Consider the following 21,099-nt stretch of genomic DNA (forward strand, 5'->3'; position numbering starts at 1 on the left):
ACGGCGTTCAAAAGTGCGTTCATTCTCAGCACTGTATTATAACGGCGTTCAAAAGTGTGCCAGATTTCATATGCCTTTCAGCCGAAAACCCAGTTAAAACGCACCGTAAACAGGCTTCAAAATAATGCGGAAAACCACCCAATCTGGCAACAGCAAGCTGCCTGTGACGCGTACGCGCCTGTCACCCCTGGCTGTCGCACTAAAATATAAATATACTAAATATATCAGACTCCTCACAAGAAACAATGTGGAACCGCGGAACCGGCGAGCATTGAATGAAGTATGGACGAAGGAGAGCAGCTGCAGCAGCACTCGCTCAGAGTGAGACTCTACGGCAGGGGTGGGGAGCCTCCGGGCCGTATACGGCCCGCGAGACAATTTGGTACGGCTCTCGAGGTAATTTATAAACACACGCAAAAAATAAAAAATGAAAGAAATCTAGACCGCAAAAAAATTAAACAAGCGAGTGCCTGTTTTTCCTGGCCAAGGTTAGGGTCCTTGAACACAACACGAGCCTAACGTGTCATCACGTGGTATATGTCTCGACTGACAGGGGTGCAGTTCTGACGGAGAGCACCAGAACGCCACTCCAGCACTTCAGAAATTGCAGTACCGATAAGTCCATACACATGCCGCAGTTTCTGCGTGTCTGTGTCTTTAGTTGAAAGCCCAGTTGCGATCTGCTCATCTGTCATACTGATCAGACAGTCAATAACTGTGTTGTTATCATTAGCATCTGGTTAGCTAGCTATGCTAACGAATATAAGAAGCTTTGTCTACAACCAGTGAGGTAAAGGCACATCTTTATATGATCATTATAGTTATCAAAAAAATAAGAGAATAAAGTAAACAGGTATAAAATACTATATGACAGTTATTAATAAAGAAGAATAGGCCTACAGTTTGAAAGGGGAGTGATTTGTCAAATATCCATAAATTAAAAGAAAATCTGTTTACAGTTGTGTTTGGGTGTTGAGAGATGTGTCCATAGATCTCCTAATGTTGCTCTCAAAGTGCACCAGATTGATGCTTTTAACTTCAACATTTAAAAAAAAATCTTCCCAGGGGAGCATGCCCTCCGGACCCCCCTAGAGGAGGTTAGGTCCCCCCCCACTTAAACCATGTTCACATGGATAGGAAACTAAATACATTTGCACACATCTTGTGTCCATATCTTTCTGTTTTGGTGATCACGCCACACCCTGCACATGCATGCATACGCGAGTAGTGCTGCGTACCTGGACTCACATTCAGGTTCAGGTCCGGACTCAAGTCCAGAGGTTCAGGTGCAGGTCCGGACTTATAAGTCCGGACCTGAACCCATGGCTTGTGTCAAGTTGTGTGAGTAACTAAAGTGAACTTATTGTGAGCTAATTATCAATTGAAAATTAACTCATAATCAACTCAAATTCAAACTCGTGAGGTTTATTGTGCTCCCTTCCAACTTGTGTCTACATTTCTCTACAAAGTACAAATGTAAAAAAAACACTTTTTGCCACTTAGTCTACAAATGACTTATGACAGCAGTGAACTACTACAAAGTTCAAACATTTATTTCATTTACCAAACAGTCCCTGAGCTGACTGAGCCTAAATCCCTAAAGCGTTGCTGAAAGGTAGAGTGTAGAGTAGACTATACGCATTACACTGTTACACACCTACTATACAGTATACACTGTAGTGACTGTACAGTCAGAGTGTACTGTACTGTCTGACAGTACACCATGTATTTTCTACAACTCTACATGTGTACATTATACAGTACATACTACATACATAGTGATGTACATACACACTGTTAGAAATTAAAATCAATGTTGATATGGCGTAATTTTGAATTAAATACACTATTTAATTTAAATCAGTTTTATTCTGAAAACACCGAAAGTTCACACTATTAACTTAATACTTTTATTCTGAAAATTCTTCACTTCCGGTTAGCATTAGCATGTGGCGAAATGCTACGTTTTCAAACTGTGAATCGAAGGTGAAATGACATGTGATGTTGTACACTGAGCACACTGGGATTAGCACTCATTTATTGACGCTGAATAACGTTTATCAGGGAATGTTTAAATAACAACAGACACCAGAATATACGTAAGTGCTAGTCTTTTTGCGAGTCCAAGTACCGGTTCCCGACGTTCCGGTTTTAACCGGACTTGAACCGAAACTTTTTACAAGTCCAGTACCGGTTCGGCGTACCGGTACGCAGCACTATACGCGAGTCATGGTGAGATATCTGGATTAAGAGGTTGCTTTTTCTTTGCACAGAATGAAATGAATGAGTTGTGATTTTAGTTTTTTTAAGCAGAGGTCAATAACTTGTACGGCCCTCTGAGGATATTGTAAACATTGAAATGGCCCATTAACATCGTACAGGAGACAAATAATAGCTCGCAGCAACTTATTGAAAAAAGAACTATGAACTATAAATTAGTTCATTTTTGAAACCATGAACTTTAGTTCAACATTTTGAATTATGAACTATGAACTGAACTAGTTCATTTTAAAATGTGTGAACTGTGAACTGAACTAGTTCATGTAGAAAGTGAACTTTCCCAACACTGGTGTTCTACTAGCACAAAGTACCAGCAGAGTTTAATTACTTCAACTTATCATAAATACATATTTCAAAGTGGAATTATACCACATTTGATATGCAAGTAAATGTTACACTGAATAGACTAATATAGTGTTATGTGCCACCTGCAAATGTATAGATGCTTTATTTTAAAGCCAGTGTGTAGAGGACATGATCGTCAATATATTATGCTATAAATTAAATCAATCAATGTTTATTTATATAGGCCAATATCACAAATGTTACATTTGTCTCAGTGGATGTCGCAGTTTGTACAGAATATCAGTATGACGATACGACACCCTATGTCCAACTTCCAGAGAAACCCCACAGTTTAAAGGGGAACTGGGAGAAACCTCAGGGAGAGCAACAGAGGGACAGACGTGCAATAGATGCCGTGTGTAAATCGAAGAGATAATACATTTTACAGCGTAGGTAGACCAAATGTTTGGAAATGCATGTCTATAATAAGAAGATGAATCCACGAGGATGTCAGCTATCCTGTGGGAGCCATCAGGGAAGTAGTATGATGAGTCAGGCTGGACCAGTGACAGATTCCGCCACGACTCGAAGTCCAGGGTTGCGTTCGGATAGTTTAAAAATCAGCTCCTAAGTTCTAACCCTATCTCCTATTCCTTGACCTCTGAGTGAAAGGTCACGGGGTTAAGGGATAGTGGATAGGAGAATTCAAAAGGACTTAGGAGAAGAGACTATGGTACTTTAGAGAATCCGACTGCACTCTCACTATCCGACGTGTTCATGATGCGCCAGCGGACGTCATTTTGTGCGTCTGCTGCTGTGGGGAAACTATGAAACTACAGTTTTCTATACAGCGGACTACAACATGGATGCTCAATAAGAACGAGGGACTACTGTGAACTCATCTAGAGACTGCTCCGTGCTCTGATGCTGCTGCTTTGCTTTATGAACGTGGACAACAGAGAAACATATTCTTCAGGACCAAAGTTGGAATTTAAATAAAAAAGGAAAGTGAAACTTATGCTCGTCCCCCTCTCCCTCCGGTCCACATTAATACTAATGATCCCAATACGTATGATTGTTGAACTATGAAAAGATCGTAAAATCAATACAAATGTATTTATTATAAACGTTAGTCCTTAACATCTATCACTGTGTATATCACCATTCAAACATCTTTTAAAAGTTGAACAAACCCCACACAGCTCAGTGAAGACTGTGAGATGTTGACTTTATTTGATCATTTCAGTAAAAACTAACGTTCATATTTCTCTTTTTGATTATAATACTGATGAACGTTCAGAACAAAGCACTTTGGCAACTTACCACATACGTTTTAAAAAGCTTAACTTTCATGATATAATTTCTCCGTCGTCATCTTTTGTTTCCGTGAACGGCCGACTGTTGTGCGCGCAAATGCTGCGGCTGCAAGGCATTGTGGGGCAGCATTTTCTCCTCTCCTTTCGGTGAGGGAGGTCCAGTGGTTCCTAAGCTAAAGGAGGTTATAAAGGAAGTTTGAAACCTCCTTTCCTTTCATCTAGAGAATTGGAACAGCACTTATCATGGCTGCCACTGAGGGACTTCCGGGTCATTTCACTCCGTTAGGAAGGTTCCTAAGCTAAATGGACTATTCCACTTCAGCCCAGGACTCAGGATGCAGGACACAGCACAGGACCAGCCACGACTCAGGATCCCGGCGTAGATAGACACCAGGGCTCGTTCATCAGTTCATCAGGCAGGCATAGCCCCACCAGAGATACGACGAAATGCATCAAGCAAGAAAGAGCGCCAACAACAGTCTACTGACCAAAGACATCCTCTCTCTGGCCTTGTGCCAAAAGCCGCCTTAAATCCAGGAAAAGTTTCCTGAAGAGCGTCCCACCCCGAGCATTAGCAGTGAAAGAGTCACTCGGTGGGAAGAAAGACTTGACAACCTCCCATCAGCAACAACAATGGAGCTAAAGGCGAGCGAGGCACTGCCCCCTGGAGCAGACACAAACTACGCAGTGTGGAAATGCCTAAACAGAATAAGATCTGGTGTTGGACGTGCAAAAGCCACTCTCGCCAAATGGGGATACCTAAATGACGGGGACGTTGTGTGTGACTGCGGCATTGAACCAGTGGTGTAGTCTACGTGATACGCGGGTATACGCCGTATACCCACTAGAAAATGCCAGTGATTTCCGTATACCCTCTTAAAAATGAGCGATGATACGTAACAACTTCATTTTGTGACTGCGCTTTCACGCTTTCGCCTCTTCGTTAATACTTTTGGACGTCTGGAGCTTCCGTCGCATGTGGCCTGTGGCCTGTTGCTAAGCAACAGCAACACACGGCTCTGACAAACCCCAAGTTTCTCTAACGTTATCAGAATTTGATCCGTCCACAATTCAAGTTCGCGGAGCGCTAAACAGGAAGCAAACATGAAACGAAAACAGACGACGATATTTCAATGTTTCCCCCTATTACCACTATAGAAGAAGAGCCATGTCAGGTGGCTATTATCTCCTTGTTTCGGACACAGATGAGAGCTCCTGGCCAGCCTTGTGGACTGAAAGTCAGGCTACAGTATGGAATTTAAGAACAGGCATCCTTGGTTAGAGTGGAGGGACAGAAAGTTAGGTAAATAGATTAGACGACATGAGACGTCCAGACTCCAGAGCACACATAATAGCCCAGGAGCTCACGGAGAAGGGTGGACAGGATTTAGTTGGACATTTGGTGAGAGCTGTGTCAGAGACTGTTTTTGCAGAGACAGATTCTGTATTCAGAACAGCACACTATTTTGCGAAGATGAACCAACCTTTTACTGACCATGATAGTCTCATTGAGCTTCAGGAAAAAAATTGTGCCAAAATGGGCACTAGTCTGCACTCAAGGTACAGTTCCACAAAAATTGTAAAACACATAGCAAAAGAGATGCAGAAAAAACTACAGCTACATCTGCAGGGCGAGTGGACGAACACAGTGAACCCAGTATGGAGTGCTTTTTCAACCCTCATTTATTGAGGTGAAGCTTATTTGTTAATTTGTTTCTTGTTTGAAGCTAATTTGTCTTGTAGCACTTCAAGGATGTTTGCTTGTTCATTTAAGCTGATACAGTACATAGTTTGACACTGATTTATGGAAGATAATAGGGCTGAACAAGTTTGAATAAACTAATGCATTGAAAAATAGGTTTAAAATGATTATTGTGTGATATTTGTGCAGACCTATGCGAAACACAGATGTTTTTTTAAGTGTAGGATATGATGTGTGGGCCAGGACATCTGTAGCATGACCATATGTATTGTATATTACTTGAAAATTGCAGTAGGCCATATTGAGATATTGATAAAAATGTCGATTAATTGTTCAACCCTAGAAGATAAGTGGGCTTTTTCCATCATTGTTCATTCTTTTATTTTTGTATTGTTAATGTCACTGGCAGTTACAAGTCACATACAAATGCTTATAATACATTGACATGTTGATAACACATAACCAGTCTCAAGACTAGTTATGCATTAGTGAGTGTGATGGTGTTCATGAGGTGTTGCTTCGAGACAGGTGTCGCTCCGCGATGCGTCGCTCTAGGATGGATGAATACAATTATTAGAGTATACCCACTACAAAAAAGTAGACTACACCACTGCATTGAACCACAAACCATGCAACATCTCCTGATATGCCCCCTGCTGGAGCAACCCTGCACAACATCGGACTTGGCAGAGTTTAATGAGAAGGGACATCAATGTGTTCAGCTGTGGCTGAACTACATCTAACCAAGCCCTGTAACTGACTGCCTTGTGGACACGATAATAAGAAGATAATCAAAAAGAGAAATATGAACGTTTTTACTGAAATGATCAAATAAAGTCAGCATTTCACAGTCTTTACTGAGCTGTGTGGGGTTGTTCAACTTTTAAAATATGTTTGAATGGTGATATACACAGTGATAGATGTTAAGGACTAACGTTTATAATAAATACATTTGTATTGATTTTAAGATATTTTCATAGTTCATACAATCATACGTATTGGGATCATTTGTCATCAGTTTCCCCACAGCAGCAGACGCACATTCATGACGTCCGCTGGCGCATCATAAACACGTTGGATAGTGAAAGTGCATTCGGATTCTCTAAAGCAGGGGTTCCTAACCTTTTTTCCCAAGAGAAATGACTCCTGTTGGAAGTTGCGCCTCCCCCCCCCCCCCACACACACACACACACGGGGGGGGGCGGGGGGTGCAACAGCAGTAATTAAAGTTTCAAAATCTCAAAAAATGCTACAGCTACTGTCACAAACTGGATGAATGTGAAGTATTTTGTTGAAGGAGGATGAAAGCGTAATCAAGGAGCAACCTGATCTCACCAGAATGCGTGACTCCACCACGACTCCTTAACACCACAATGCGTGATGGACTTACGAACTTTGTTACATTTGCGTGTCGGCACCACGCAAACAACCCCAATGTAAAGTGAATGAGGCTCCTTTGTCGTGGTGCACACACGCATTTCTACAACGTGCATTGTGTGTAATGCAACTGTTTTTATTAAATTAGTTAGTTTTTAAGGAAGGCCAGAGCTTCAGCTGTGTCAAATAGATTGTTCCCTTCAGTTAACGTTATTTAAAAGATAATGATCATGTCCCCTGTATTGTATTACGAGCGTCCATTCCCATTGGATAACGGAGAATTTTACACCCGGAAGTAAGTAGCCTATTCTCCTTACTGTCGATTGATTTTACAGTGATATCTGCACTACTCATCGACTAAAAAACACCAGATTATCCTTGTTAATCACACAACATTGATTGGTTTGAATTGTGTGCAATGCTTTTGTATTTTCCCCCTTCGATTCGGAGAAACAAATATTTTTTCGGAGTTTTTGGACGGCAGAAGACACTACACTACCCAGAATCCTCAGCTATCGTTTGGGACTACACCATGTGCTTAGCTTGACAAACCCCGTGATCAGTCCTCAACCTCTGTGATTGGATGCGCGACGTTTACACAGAGCGTCCAAAAGGACTTTGAAATGGAATGAAACCCATCGACGGCACACTATTCAAAACAGGAATCGAACGTGTCCTACCCCCCCCCCCCCTTAGGTCACAGGCTCCTCCAACAGTGCTACGCAATAAAACAGATGCACAGAAAACATAGTGAAATAGTGCAATAAGAGTCTATATACAAGTGATTGGAATATGATATATTAGATAAATAATTTCTAAGTAGCAGCCAGATGAATGTTATTTCTAAGTTCAGGTGTTTAATAGTCTTCTGGCCTGTGGGATGAAGCTGTCTCTGAGTCTGGTGGTTTTAGTCCGGATGCTGTGGTACCGCCTGCCAGACTGCAGCAGACAGAACCGTTTGTGGCTGGGGTGATGGTGGTCTTTTATAATCCTGAGGGCTTTCTTTAAGGTTAACCTGGTATTTTTACTCCACTACATTTATTTTAGTTACTTTACAGATTTGGATTAATGATGTGAAATATAAACAACCCTTAAATCAGACTTCAGTGACACCTGAATGAAATTCAGTGAAGGTGATTGTCAAGTGCCAACAATCAGGAGAGATATTTGATAGTTGGTGTTTGAGAGACTAAATATTTATCTGCAGATCCGTTTAAAGCATATTCATTACTCGTTATTCTCTAATAGTTCATTAAAGACTGTATATAATTGCTATTTTGCACATCCCTTTCAAGATTTCAAGATTTTCTAAGGTTTATTGACATATCATATACACAACAGTGTAGTTATGCAATGAATGAACAACTTGGGTCACAGGTTCATCAACAGTGCATTACAAGACATCTATCAATGTGTGTATACTTCCACCATTACACTGTCGTATTCTGCACATTTCTTTAAATAAAGCCTTATTAGTTAGCACATCCTCCTATCAGGCACTAAACTGTTTTACTCTAGATATCATTTGAGTATCTTCTTGATATTTTCTATTCTATATTTATATAATTGACCTTCTACTTTCCCACTATTTTGTATACTCTTAATATTTGAATGTTTTCATAAAATATAACACATTCAAAAGTGCGTTACAAAAATGAAAGACATTAAGAAAAAGGCATTTTAAACAGTCATTAAAAAGCAACACAATCTTCCTGCATTGCAATTACTCTAAACGTGTAATAACGTGCTTTAACCAGTAGGTGGTTTGGGTTAAAAGGCTGTCAAGTTTACAGTGTTAACAAAATAAAATATACTGCTGTTTCCGGTTTAGTTTACGACGAATATTATTTTGTTATTGTTTTGATATTTGTAACACAAAAGCGATGGAAAAAACCCATAGCAACCAAAAGATGGTCTTAACATGACCCAGTCGTCTAGTAGTTAATAAAAAACAATAATATCAAAACAAAATATTACTACTAACTTTATTGTGAAATTAAAACAGAACGGTAAAAGAATAGTTTCCGGTGTATGCTGATGCCCGATCTCTGTAGATAAATAAAGAACTAAGACAGATGTGTAATATTTAATGCAGCCAAACCATTTATTACAATGCATTCATGTGATGACTATCAAAGAGTAAAGCAAGCACTGCTGAATAAAGTATGATTTTCTCTTTTACGAAACGTTTTTTTTCATATGGAATGCAGTTGGAGGTCAACCAATCAAAGAACTTGAGGACTGATCATCACGGGGTTCATGGTGTAGTCCCAAACGATAGCTGAGGATTCTGGGTAGTGTAGTGTCTTCTGCCGTCCAAAAACTCCGAAAAAATATTTGTTTCTCCGAATCGAAGGGGAAAATACAAAAGCATTGCACACAATTCAAACCAATCAATGTTGTGTAATTAACAAGGACAATCTGGTGTTTTTTAGTCGATGAGTAGTGCAGATATCACTGTAAAATCAATCGACAGTAAGGAGAATAGGCTACTTACTTCCGGGTGTAAAATTCTCCGTTATCCAATGGGAATGGACGCTCGTAATACAAGACATGATCATTATCTTTTAAATAACGTTAACTAAAGGGAACAATCTATTTGACACAGCTGAAGCTCTGGCCTTCCTTAAAAACTAACTAATTTAATAAAATTAACAATTGCATTACACACAATGCACGTTGTAGAAATGCGTGTGTGCACCACGACAAAGGAGCCTCATTCACTTTACATTGGGGTTTTTTGCGTGGTGCCGACACGCAAATGTAACAAAGTTCGTGACTCCACCACGCATTGTGGTGTTAAGGAGTCGTGGTGGAGTCACGCATTCTGGTGAGATCAGGTTGTCAAGGAGCACTATTGGAGTGACTTTGATGGTTATTGGACTCAGGATTCATTCATTTGGATTCCCGCTGTATGAAGAAATGAAAGGACGGCGCAAGTGGAAACAATTCACAAAGGGATTAAACTGTTTAAAACATATGCTCAAAGTAAGCCGGATTTTGCCGATGTGTTTATGTGGATTCAAAAGTCGTAAATAATCTACAAAATGGAGGAGACCGATCTGATCGGAGCAACTGTGACAAATAATCCAACTGAAACCGGCATGGACAATGGCTATGTTTTAAAAATGCGCTTATCCAGACAAGCCTGGTTTGGACACTTTACGGGCTGAAGAAACATTTATATTAAAGAAAAAATTATACATTTTTGTATTTTTATGCCTTTATTAGCTACTAACTTGAATTTTTATTAAAATTAATTAATCAATTATTTTGTATATGTTATTGTAATGTAGAGACAAGGCTTTTAGTGACAATCATGTATTGCCTTACAATTATATGTCCCAAAAAAAAGATGATATTTGGCCTCATCATCTGAGGCCTGGCGCCCTCCCTGCGATCTTTGGCGAACCACTGCTCCTAACCCCCAATTTCCACCGGGTCCGTCTGCGGCGCGTTACGGCTGCGCCGCGGCGGTCGTACGCATCGCGGCCACTCTAGTCAATGGGTGCTATTCCACTACCGCGCCGCGTTACGTCCCAGAAGCGGCTCGGCGCAGCGCTTCTGATTAGGATGAATCCTATTTTTGCCGTAACGTAAGATCGGGCAGGCAGCCCCCCCTCGCAGGAAGTGGAAAGGTGAGCATCCGGGTCAGGCCCATCCCCCACATGTGTCACTACCCGATCCGTCACCCTGCCCGATCGGTTCTGCGCATGTGCGAGAGGGTCCGCCATGTTGGACAACTCCGGACGGCAACACAAGATGGACACTTGACACAGTGGCTTTTAGCAAAGCTCAAAAAGAAAAACCGAGAGAGATGAGTTATTGTTATTACAACGTGACTTCACTATTATTTAACAACTCTTTTTATTGGGTTCTTTTATTTGGGGTTAAGTACATTGTCAGAATAAGTGAGGAATGAATTTAACTTCTGTTAGACAGCCATATGCCATACATTTTTGCATACATTCACAGTAAATATTTATATATAAATATTTCAGTATTCCAACTGTCTGTCCGCGGCATCTGCGCACTGTACAACACACACACACTGTACAACACGCACCTACACACTGTACAACACATACCTACACACTGTACAACACACACCTACACACTGTACAACACACACCTACATACTGTACCACACACACCTACAGCTGCTAAAGCATAATCAGGCTACAGCCGTTGTGTATTTTATTATGTGAAGCACTAAATGGTTTTAGAAAAATATGGACTCTTTGTAGATATCTACTAAACTAAATCAAATAAAGAGAGTATGCCTGTTATACTGAGTGATATATATTCTACACACTGCTCTGCTTTCTGCAGGACCTCACAGCTGTTCTCACTGTAAACATCGCGTTGCGATGAGAGCAGGTTCTCAAATAATATCCAGGGGATGCATGCAGAGCTGTCATTGGCTGAGATAAGTCCGGCCGTGCGTCACGCCTCCACCGTTCCCGGAAATGCATCCGCGGAGGAGCCGTGGAGGAACCATCAGTGTATCCTCGGTTATAGCTCCTCCAGAGAGCCTCCTCGACGCTCGATCCTCGGTCCTCGGTGTGCATTTAGAGAAATGAGACGTCCTTCAAAATGGCGCGCTGAAATTCATTTCCGGGTCACTACCGGAGGACCGAGGAGTCGAGGAGGGGAAATTTGAGTATTGAGAAGCCTCTACAGTAGTCACAGATGGTACACGACACGCCCACCTGACACGACACTACGGTGGCTGAGAAGGGTCTAGCTGCGGCCGCGGACAGTGGAGGTTGAACCAAGCCCCCAGGAGTGCGCCGGAGTCTTGTGGCCAAACGGCGGTACTACACTTCCTTTGTGGTCTCTAACTAGTTGGATCATTTTTTTAAACTAAATAAACTACCCAGTATGAACGTTCCCGGGTAGCAGTTCTCTTCCCTTCCCCCCATCCTAACCCTAACCACTCCCTACCTTTTTACCTAATCCTAATCTTCCTTCCTCCCTCCTAAACCTAAACCCCAAAACCTCTCCTACTGTAGAAATTAAAATCAATGTTTATACTACATGGGCTGTATGATGTAAATCTCGTCAATTCGCTTTTAACGGTGGTGCCTCTCAGCCACCGTAGTGTCGTGTCAGGTGGGCGTGTCGTGTACCGCCGTGTATTGGCCGCGGCCGCAGCTAGACCATATTGAATTTAGCAGACCTCCCTCCTTCATCACAACACATACGATACGCACAATGGACAACGAGGTTTTCATCATGGAAGTGGAAAAACACACTATTGTATATGATGTAACCAATGCTTACTACAGGGACAACATCAGAAATGTCAAGGCCTGGTGTTTAGTCGCTGCAGTTTGTGGAGTGGAAGGTAACAACTACATATTAGGAAATGTATAACAACAATAAACACAATTTAAACAGACACAAAAATAAAACATTTAACTACGTAGCCAATTTACTTTCTTGTAGAAGTACAAATGTCCAGGATGCCCGAATCAATAACAAAACTGCGAGCCTGCACGCACGATGCTACGCTTCTGGGACGCTTCCGGTGGATTATGGCGCTAGACGGACCCAGTGGAAACTGGGGGTTAGTCCTTTTGAATCCTCCTATCCACTATCCCTTATATGAAGGTAGATATGGTGCAAAATGCGAGAGCGTGTAAAACCTGATGTGAGCACTTGCAGAAAAAAAATCTGAGCTTGTGTGCATACATTTACACTTGTATAAAATATCCACGTAACTGTGAACCAAATGTACACTTGTATAAAATATCCACGTAACAGTGAACCAAATATACACTATAAAATATCCACGTAACTGTGAACCAAATGTACACTTGTATAAAATATCCACGTAACTGTGAACCAAATATACACTTGTATAAAATATCCACGTAACTGTGAACCAAATGTACACTTGTATAAAATATCCACGTAACTGTGAACCAAATTTGAAGTCACAGAAGAAGAAAAAAAGTGTTAGGGTCTGAAAAAATCTGTGATAGTGAGCACCTCTCCTTTGCCGAGATAATCCATCCCACCTCACAGGTGTGGCATATCAAGATGCTGATTAGACAGCATGATTATTGCACAGGTGTGCCTTAGGCTGGCCACAATAAAAGGCTGAAACGTGCAGTTTTGCTTTATTGGGGGTGTCTGGGGGGGTCCGAAAACCAGTCAGTATCTGGTGTGACCACAGATCGGGCAGGGGGACAGATCGGTTAGTGACATCCGTCACCCTGGCCGATCGGTACTGCGCATGTGCGAGATGGTCCAACATATTCGACAACTCCGGACGGCAACCCAAGATGGACACTTGACACAGTGGCTTTTGGCAAAGCTCAAAAATAAAACTCGAGAGAGATGAGTTATTGTTATTACAACGTGACTTCACTATTATTTAACAACTCTTTTTATTGGGTTATTTTATTTTGGGTTAAGTATATTGTCAGAATAAGTGAGAAATGGATATACATTACATTTGTGCACACATTCACAGTACATATGTATTCAGTATGATAGCTGTCTAACAGAAGTTAAATTCATTTCTCACTTATTCTGACAATGTACTTAACCGGAAATACCAAGCAAATGCTACCCCGATGTAATGATTTATTTTGTAATAGTCACACTCGATTACGCCGATTTTGTTGTTGCCCCAGCTGGTCGACACCTCTTTTAGCAGAAACAAAGGCTACATTAATGTATTAAATCGATGTTAATCCATGCGTGTAGATGTGGAATTAACGGACGTGACGTTGTGCGATTGAGTTGCCAGGCAACGGCTTCGGTTCATGTTAATTTACAAACTCTTCAACTACAACCGTAGTTATATTTAAAAACATGTTAGAAGGCCTCACGAAATACTTTAATGCAAATTAAAATGTAAATGTGAAGGAATGTGTGTATAACAAAATACATCGGTCATAAACGAAACCGGAAACAGACGTAGGCAAGATCCTCAGCTCGATGATTGGATGGTTTAGCCGCAATGCATGTTGGGATTTGGTGTTTATGTGATGTGAAATCTGAAAACGTTTTTAAAAAATACAATAATATTGATATACTTTGTATATCTTAGCATATTCATACACACTGTTCATACTGCTCACAGGCTGATATCTAGTGTATTCATACCCCTCACTGTTTATTCATCATTCAATTCATTCTATATTTTATTCTGTATATTGTGTACATTACTTTTCACTTCACTGCTTGTTGCACCTGGTTAGAAGCTAAACTGCATTTCGTTGTCTCAGTGCCTGTAATCTGTGCAATAACAATAAAGTTGAATCTAATCTTGAGCAGGAACAAATGTATTTACTCAGTACATATCTGACATTAACGATTAAACACGTGTGCATTCTTTATAAATGCAAACCGACTCAAGCCGACTCCGGAGGTGGCGGTATGTACCTTAAAGTTGTTTGAAATCCGCCAAAAAACCGAGAGAAGAAGAAGAAGAAGAAGAAGAAGAAGAAGAAGAAGAAGAAGAAGAAGAAGAAGAAGAAGAAGAAGAAGAAGAACAAGAAGAAGAACAAGAAGAAGAACAAGAACAAGAACAAGAACAAGAAGAAGAAGAAGAAGCCGACTCCGAGCTGTCCGACTTCAGGCGTGCTTTTTGAGACCTCCTCCGGCTGCGATCGGCTATTCTCGTCTACTTTCGAGGCGAGCCGCAACGCGTCTCAAACAAGCCAGCAGCTCTGTCCCCGTTATTTTCACAAACACCCCGGCCACACATTTACTGACACAAACATTTGTATCATCTGTTGTAGACCCCAATAAATAAAAATAAAATAAGAACTTATTCTCAAAAAAGATAAACGCCATTCTTAAAATGACGAACAATAGTTTGATTAATATTGATTAGAGTGCCCAATAGAAATAAAATAATTGAGAGAAGAAAAAGAGATATGTTATCTATCAAAACCCACACTTTGTGTGGATATGTAGCACATTAACATTTTAATAGCACTTAATGACTGACTGAATGGAAATGACGATAAATGAAAATGTAAAACGAAAAAAGCGATCATGAAAATGTTTCCAATAAATGAATAAAATGATTTTTGACCACGTTGTTCAGATATATCTCATGTTTGTAACTAAATGAAACATGAATTGAAACAAAACACGGTATAAACTGAGGAGTGAGTCCCGTGAGGTTCATGTGTTTTCTTCACTCCGCTGGGAAACTGCTCTCATGTCAAGAAGCACCAGATCAGTGCACTGCCTCGTCCAATCAGTGAGCGATACACAGTAAGGGGGCGTGGCGAGTGTCTGAGGATTTCATCGAAGGATGGTCTGGTGGTTCCTCGGTTATCGCTCCTCCGGCAGAAATAAGAGCCATGGGACGGTACTCAAGATGGCTCAGACAAATCAACTTCCGGTGAGACCGAGCAGCGAGGAAATGAAAATAGTCGACCTGAGACGGGGCCAGTGACAGCATCCTATGGTTTATATATCTATGTGCTCTATGAGCGCACATACGGGTACTTCTCAGACATGGGTAATCTGTGACGTTTCGCTCTTTCAAAAGTTGGGCCATTTTATCTTCATGCGCCAATGAGCAACTCTCAGGAATGAATGAGGCCCCTTTTGTCAGTTTCATTTTAAACTGAAAGATAAAACGAGTTCCTTTCAAAATAAATTAGCAGCTTATCTCTGCAGAGATGCCTACCCTGATAAATATTCTACCAACAGAACACTCATGTTCAGATTGCAGCTTCTTACTCTGAACGTAGGCACCATTTTCAGCAAGCTGGTTATAAATGAAAAAGGTCACCCTGACAGAGTTCTAAATACTTCATAGAAAGTATTCAGTCATGTTTTCTGATGGATGAAAAGGTTTTGACTGCAGCAGATTTCTCAACAGAACTTCATTCTGCAGATTGTTATGCTCCTTATGCACATGGTCCCCAATTATCTTGAGCAGTGGTCTGTTAGCATGACTCAACCCCTGGAACATCCAAATGTCAAGCATTCCATTTGAGCACTAATAAGGTCAGGTAGTATGCGTGGATAAATGCATTAGCTCAGTAACGAAACATTACACTAAGAAAGTTAGCACTTTTAAATTCTTGATTATAGTTCTTGGATATGAGGACACTGACAGACAAGTGAGAGAAATAGTTGTTTATTTCAGTGTGTACACAACAGCTGTACAAAGGTTGCCACAATGTGCAATGATGTCACCAGATCAGCAATCTGAAAATACAGGAAGCAAAGGTTCAGTACAAGCTACAGGAGGTCACTTCACCTTCATGTGACTGATGAGAACAGCATGTGTACAGTTAGGAGCGCATGTTCCCACAGGCCTCCTCAGCAGGCTGCTGAAGGAGACCTCTGGGATGCTTTTTATTTTATGGTCAATTCCACAGCAAAACAAGAATGGAGAGTCCTGAGAGCCTTGGTATATGACCAACACAGAGAGCAGCACCACTCCTTAGATCAAGCTTTAACACCAGGGGGACATTCAGTGTACTCACAGGAAACAGACGAGTCCTTCCTCTTCACAGCTCAGGATCCTGAAAGTCAAGATTATTCAATGACATCCCAATTCATTATTCAACAGTTCTGAAGATGCAGATTATGTATTTCTCCTTGAACCTTTCAAAAGATGTCCTGCAGTAATAACCCACAATGCTCATGGAGTGGACATGTGGGTAAAGCATAACCACAGATTTATTCTGTGAGGCATTTCCAACGACACGGCCCTATAGGTAAAGGTCAGTCGGGATAGACCTCAGTTCTGTGACAGTCATACGCTCACCTCTGCTGTGACGCCCTGCTGCATCCTGGGAGGACAGCCTCTGCTGCTGCATCCTGGGAGGACAGCCTCTGCTGCTGCATCCTGGGAGGACAGCCTCTGCTGCTGCATCCTGGGAGGACAGTAAGGAGTGTGTCAGCACATGCAGTTCTGTCACATCACGATACCTTTGATCAGTGCCATCTTATCGTGATCTAACAAAGGTTTAGGAGAGTAGTATGCGAGTAGTTATCAAAGCTAGGCAGTTTGAGATGACAGCCAAAATGTATCAACACAACTGTTCCAGTTGCACCTCAAAGTAAGTGATGATCATTTCATTTGACATAGTAGTCAGAGGAATTTGCAACCCACCAACACGTTTTGTTTTTCACTACACGAACACTTCAAGTGGAGATCATAAGCAAAACATTCCCTCTAATGAGAACTGCCATATGGTGAATGGGCGTGTGAGCAAGTTGTTTATGCCAACTATCAAGAGGAAGACGTTTCACTGGCATGTAGGCATGTACTAACGCCACCTGCATACAGCTTTTTAAAGTCAGCCTGCTTCTAATGAATAATGTTTCAAATAACATACCAGGACTCCACACACAGGCAGCATGGAGACCAACGATGCCAGTTATTGAGTTTGTCTTGCACTGACTTATGAACTAACCAGCTGAGAAAGCAGCTGGCTGCAGATACCGTACAGTGCTGTCAGCATCAGGTGTTTTCAATCACTGGACAGACATCACAATAGCAGGAAGACAAACCCACCTACTGCTCTCAGTTCTGGAGTCTCAGGATTGTTCTGCCATCACAGCCACCTAAACACAGGACACACATTCAGTCAATACATCTATCTCAAGTCTAAAAGTTACTTTAACTCATTTGGTGGGCATCCAAATCTAACTGAACAAGTGCTATTTAAAAAGACCCTTTCCTTTCACCAGTTCAAGCACTACATTTCTAATATTAGAACATATCAAACACCAGCCTCAGCATGGCCTAGTGCCGTGCTGATACTCAGTATGGGCTCATGCGTCCTGCAGTAATATCCCACAATGCTCATGCAGTGGACATGTGGGGAAAGCGTAACAGTTAGGAGCGCATGTTCCCACAGGCCTCCTCAGCAGGCTGCTGAAGGAGACCTCTGGGATGCTTTTTATTTTATGGTCAATTCCACAGCAAAACAAGAATGGAGAGTCCTGAGAGCCTTGGTATATGACCAACACAGAGAGCAGCACCACTCCTTAGATCAAGCTTTAACACCAGGGGGACATTCAGTGTACTCACAGGAAACAGACGAGTCCTTCCTCTTCACAGCTCAGGATCCTGAAAGTCAAGATTATTCAATGACATCCCAATTCATTATTCAACAGTTCTGAAGATGCAGATTATGTATTTCTCCTTGAACCTTTCAAAAGATGTCCTGCAGTAATAACCCACAATGCTCATGGAGTGGACATGTGGGTAAAGCATAACCACAGATTTATTCTGTGAGGCATTTCCAACGACACGGCCCTATAGGTAAAGGTCAGTCGGGATAGACCTCAGTTCTGTGACAGTCATACGCTCACCTCTGCTGCTGCACCCTGGGAGGACAGCCTCTGCTGCTGCACCCTGGGAGGACAGCCTCTGCTGCTGCACCCTGGGAGGACAGCCTCTGCTGCTGCACACCTGAAGAAGGCAGGAGAGAGTGAGCACATGTTCGCAGCATTGACGTTTTATCATACTCGACATGCATGTCTCCCTTTTGATGAAATGCGTTCCACCTGCAGTGGTTTGCATGTGCTATGTACAGACACGGGGTGAAGCCATTGCTTTCTAATGAATAGTGTTTCAACAAACATACCAGGACTCCACACACAGGCAGCATGGAGACCAACGATGCCAGTTTGTGAGTTTGTCTTGCACTGACTTATGAACTAACCAGCTGAGAAAGCAGCTGGCTGCAGATACCGTACAGTGCTGCCATTATACCACATGTGTTGCACTCCCCTGGAGGTCAGCATCACTCTCCACAGTTACTTTGAAAACATGGTTTGTTGTCTTTCTGGAATCTCGTGCATCGATATCAGCCACCTGTTGGTTTAAGGGACGTCTAAGTACTCACATCACGCTGCAGTGTTGAAGGCCAGGGACGACACCTGTTGAGGCAGAACTAGTTACTATGGGTTCCCATAAGCAGTGGCAGCAGAGAGAGACTGCTGTGTGGTGTTCAGTTGGGCATCTCTCAATCACACGTCAGAGCAGTTGAACATTAAGCCAATCATCATGACACTTGAACAGTCACTGAATTCTGAAATGCAACTTACCAAGCTGTCCTTACGGTTTCATCACCTGCCAAAGAACAAAGAATGTTAAAAGGACTGCCATAAACTAAAATATTTATATTGATAAATGTAACAGATGTCTTTTCTCATAAGTAACACTGCTACAAGCAGCAGCAGTGGGTTGCAAGAGAATGATTTGCTCTATGCACTGTATGAGCTCTACGGCCCACCCAACAGGACCAGAGCGCATACTGTGCCAAGCGGGTCAGAAGTGCATCAACAGAACACGTTTACTTGAGGAAAATGTCGAGTAGCATGTGCAGGCTTGCTGTATTTAAAGAGGTGGCGTCTACTCAACTGAAATGCTATCAAGTGGTTGATGATGTTTTGGATACCTAAGCAGTGAGGGCCACCCTTACCCTACCCCAGATCTTATAGAACAAGAGTATCCCGATTACATTAAATGCAAACTAGTCGTTGCTGAAGCTTGTGCCAAAAACTGACGCAAGTCAAATGTCCATGGAAGCCTGAATGTTTAGGTTGTCAGGCTCCGACTAGTTTCATGGTCTGATATGAAAAGACAGAACACGCATGACATCTCAACTGGTTTTACTGTGTCTTTCTGATTAAAGAACACCTACAGATCTTATGCACCGATACTCATTTATACCATAGATGCATTGATGACACCATTGACTGAATCCATGAAAACAAATACTAACCTCATATCCAAGAGGGGCAGCTCAATCTTCCCCATCGAGGCGAGCATATCGAGTAAGATCATATCCTGTAATGAAAAGGGAAACAATAGTGTGTTATTACGGAGAGGTTTGAACATAGCCATCTCAGCCAACAATTAAACAGAGCCAATATTGGAAGCAAAAGCAACTAGACTTTATTAAAAGAAAAGGGGGAAACCTGTCATCATGCTGAAAGTCTTGTATGAATAAAATAATGCGTTTCTTTCATTGGGGGGGGGGGGGTGTTCGAGGAAACCGTGATGCATCTCTAAACCAGTGGACAGGGTGAATGTGCCAGGCCTCATTGACACCGTTCTGCAACCAGCAGTGCAGAGGTGAAAGCAAAACCTGATGTTCTATAGCGACTGTTGTCCTGAGATCAGCCCACTGCATCGGGCCATCCTCCTGACAAGTGGCTCTGCTAGGACCAACGCGGTGATCTGGTACTGACCCAAGCCCATCCAACTGGTACTACTCAATATATTAGGCTCAGATTAGGACTTTGCAATAATCACAGCTGGTGATTGGGTAACTTGTTTCCCCCCATTGTAAATAAATATGATTTAAAAAAACAAAATGTTGCCAGACCTAGGATTGCATCAATAGTGACATTTGAAAGAGTATTGTTAGTTTTTAACGACTTAAGAAAAAAAGGCTCTGGTACTCAAATAAATATTCGAAAGCCATGCCGCCAGTAATGCAGTTCGCATGCATCAGGACTGAAACTACTGCACATCTGTATGAATGCAGTCTTCGCATTCATTTACACTCAACACACTATCCTCACCCAGCTAGATGCCCCGCACGAGGCATAGGCAATGCACTTAGAGCTGCCGGTGTTTCAACTACACGAGGAGGCCTGTTAGCCTTTCTAGCATTAAGCTAACTAGCAGCTACTGTGCTCAACCAGGACAACGTGGAGTCCACAACGTGTGCACGTCGTGTTTCACATGTCTTATTAAAATCCTACTAAAGTAACTTTACTTACAAATGAGGACATTTGTGCTGTGCCAGGTATTTTCAGCGAATATTTACCTGCTGCGTGTTTTCTGGACGACCAGGACCGAACAGTGTACTGCGCAGGAGACACTACACCGACCGAGGAACTGAGAGGACAACCGACCTGTCGCCAACGTATTTATAGGGGAGTTTTACGTCAGTTGAAACCACTTTTCGTCAAAAACTTCTGCGTTCAAGGCAGCTCGGAAATCCTGGGATCCTTACAGCAAGATCTTTATTAGCTCAATATTAAATCTGTCCGACATCAATCAGTGAGTGGTGGAAGAAGTATTCATATCCGTTAGAAGTACGAATAATACACTGTAAGTAAATACAATTTACTAAAAGTACTCATTGCAGATTTTAAAAAGATTTTTAAAAGGAAAACAAT

At 41.8% G+C, this 21,099-nt stretch overlaps 1 long non-coding RNA gene and 4 other non-coding genes across 6 annotated transcripts; all 5 read right to left on the reverse strand.

The window, feature by feature from the left end:
- Positions 1-16,065: 16,065 nt before the first annotated feature.
- On the reverse strand, positions 16,066-20,832 carry LOC117455357 (uncharacterized). 2 transcript variants are annotated; one of them, XR_004553085.1, is made up of 10 exons: positions 20,745-20,832; positions 19,692-19,756; positions 19,012-19,036; positions 18,810-18,843; positions 18,274-18,373; positions 17,990-18,028; positions 17,475-17,520; positions 16,718-16,826; positions 16,434-16,472; positions 16,066-16,152 (listed from the first exon to the last, which is right to left on the reverse strand). It is a non-coding gene; the product is annotated as an uncharacterized lncRNA (long non-coding RNA). The 2 variants fall into 2 exon arrangements; XR_004553084.1 differs by having other exon boundaries at positions 17,471-17,520.
- On the reverse strand, positions 16,563-16,695 carry LOC117455716 (small nucleolar RNA SNORA18). Its single transcript, XR_004553158.1, has one exon. It is a non-coding gene; the product is annotated as a small nucleolar RNA SNORA18 (small nucleolar RNA).
- LOC117455702 (small nucleolar RNA SNORA8) lies at positions 17,272-17,409 on the reverse strand. The gene has a single exon (XR_004553145.1). It is a non-coding gene; the product is annotated as a small nucleolar RNA SNORA8 (small nucleolar RNA).
- On the reverse strand, positions 18,119-18,251 carry LOC117455717 (small nucleolar RNA SNORA18). Its single transcript, XR_004553159.1, has one exon. It is a non-coding gene; the product is annotated as a small nucleolar RNA SNORA18 (small nucleolar RNA).
- On the reverse strand, positions 18,529-18,666 carry LOC117455704 (small nucleolar RNA SNORA8). Its single transcript, XR_004553147.1, has one exon. It is a non-coding gene; the product is annotated as a small nucleolar RNA SNORA8 (small nucleolar RNA).
- Positions 20,833-21,099: the final 267 nt, after the last annotated feature.

The sequence above is a fragment of the Pseudochaenichthys georgianus genome, chromosome 11 (genome assembly GCF_902827115.2).
Source record: "Pseudochaenichthys georgianus chromosome 11, fPseGeo1.2, whole genome shotgun sequence".
NCBI lineage: Eukaryota > Metazoa > Chordata > Actinopteri > Perciformes > Channichthyidae > Pseudochaenichthys > Pseudochaenichthys georgianus.